The sequence below is a fragment of the Camelina sativa genome, chromosome 6 (assembly GCF_000633955.1).
Source record: "Camelina sativa cultivar DH55 chromosome 6, Cs, whole genome shotgun sequence".
Lineage (NCBI taxonomy): Eukaryota > Viridiplantae > Streptophyta > Magnoliopsida > Brassicales > Brassicaceae > Camelina > Camelina sativa.
In genome coordinates this window covers 4,225,454-4,227,907 of record NC_025690.1, presented here as the reverse complement: position 1 = coordinate 4,227,907, position 2,454 = coordinate 4,225,454, and positions in this window count along the sequence as shown.

Sequence of the window (2,454 nt, the reverse complement as noted above, 5' to 3'; positions counted from 1 at the left end):
CATGTTAGTATTTGCATTTCATCTATGGCATAGAAAAACCCTAAAAATTTGAAATTTTTTGCAAAAATCTTTACAAAAACAGAGTGTTCATGTAGTTTGCATTGCATATTGGCATCTTGTTTAGCTTGTTTCATGTAAGACTGTTTCATATTTGCATTGGGGATCTATGATGAATCATGCCTTGTTAGCTTGTTTAAATTCACTAAACTAGGATCAATGCCCAAGTTAATAATACTTTGATGCTAGTTGAGTAGCTAGAAGCATAAGATTGAACCAAGCATTGAATTTCTGCATTGCATTTGGTTTAAATTGAAGCATGTTGTGATATGATGTCATTTCCTATTTATAAGAACCTAATATTAATTTGTAATTATCAATTTGTGCATTGCTTTAGACTCATGGATACCATATACATATTTGGATCATCTTTCTCCTTTTTACCACTCTTGTTGATCCAAGTAGTTGATTGCACCATTAAAATCAGTTCCCCCCACCCTTAACCAACCCTTCTTTCAAGACATGTTTATTCTTCAGTGTGTAAGGTCTTTTTTGGGATTGAGCTTGGTACAAAGTGTTAGGTTTGAGCTGACAAGAATATTGCCTTTTGTAGTTCTAGTTTGCAACTTTCAAACTAGATAGGACTAGGTGGTTTAATTGTTGGGTTTGGGACTTGGTTGCATTGAAAAAGAAAAGAAAAGAGAAAGAAAAGGTAATAGTCTTTAGGAGGGGAATGTGTTTAAGAAAATATAAACTCTAGTGAAAGAATGAGAAGAATGAGATTGTTAAAGATGGTTTTAATCAAAGAAAAGAAAACAAAGAAAGGAAGAGTCAAGCAAAAAGCTTTTATGTCTTAAGGTTTAAGAAGAAGAGTGAACCATAGCAGTAAGAAAGAAATCCCTATTCCACTAGTTGATTCAAATAAGAAACCTCTCCTAAGGCTTAAAAAGAAAAGTGAAAAGGTATTTGAGAAGAGATGAAGATAAGGGTAGACCTAGGACCATTTGGGATTAAAATGATAGGATCAAACACTTTGGTTACTTTTGGGTAGACAAGGTTTTGTTCTTGTATGTGTCTAAGTGTTCTTACCTTTAGCATTTTGCTAAAGCTCAATCCATTCTTTATGAGAGAACCTTGATATTGATAAGCCCCACTCTAGACGGAGACCATCATTGTATCTAAACCTTTACCACCAAGCCAAATGAGTTTAAAGCATTGCATAAAATTGATTCATGTTCTTGCTTAATGAATGTTAAAGGAAATAGTTGATTTGAATGCATGTGGATATCTAAGACTCAAATCAGTAAAGGTTGTGAAAGGCTTGTCTAAAATCTTTAAGTACAGCTCATTCAACTTGCATCATAGTACTAGTAACTTGGACATTGATTCTAGCTGGTTTGTTAGCAAGCTTTAGGAGATGAGATCCCACTTTCAAACCTCACCTACCTTCTTATGTCTTTCATTTGCTTGAGGGCAAGAAAAGACTAAGTTTGGGGGTGTTGATGTTCATATATTTTACCCTGTTTTCCCTTAGCATATTCACATCTTTTGCATGATTTTCCATCACATTTGTCCATTAATGTATAGCCTTAGAACTGTTTATGCATTAGAGTAGGTTTTGCATAGTTTCTTGCATGAACAGGTGATTTTGGATCCTAAGGAGCATGGATGGAATGCTGAAGATGATTGAAGCTGTCAAGTGAAGGAAACAAGAGATTTAGAGCTGAAGAATCATGGTCCGGAAGTCCACTCGACCACCCACTCGACCGTGTGCGGAGAAAGACTCGACCGGATGGAAGAAGGAGAAGAAGATGGCCACTCGACCGAGCACATGGTTGAGTTGATCGAGCCGCCCTCCTATTTTGTCTTTTAGCATTTTTAGGGCTTCCCTTCCTTTTGCTATATAAGCCTTGTACCCTACAGCCACCAAAAGAGAGAGAGAGATTTTTTAGAGTACAATATTCTAGACCTAGTATTTACCTTTTTGGGAATTATTTTACTTTTGCACTTTCTTCTCCTTAGATTCTCTAGCCACCTTTGAGAAAACTAAGAAATCTATGATATTTGTTGGTTCTGTAACTTTATAAGTATTGAGTATTTGAATTTGATTCCTTCTTCAATATTGTAGATCTCTTACTCATCTATCTAATAATGCAAGTTTCATTGATTTCTGGGTTTATGACTTTGTTCATCATGTTCTGTGATTGTGAGTAGTGGCTTAGGATCTTGAGGATGGATTAGGATGGATAAAAGCTATGGTTGTTTAGGTTTATCAAGCTTGTTTGTTGCATATCTCTTCTAGCTTAGATAAGCTCTATGCTATCCTTATACTGAGAGGGTGAGGATAGATCTCAGGCTTCTTAACATCATACCAATGTTTAAGTTGCTGGATAAGGCTAAGGCTAGAGATTATCATTGAGCATGCTAAGAGATTAGATGCTTTGTTTGATTTTTGAC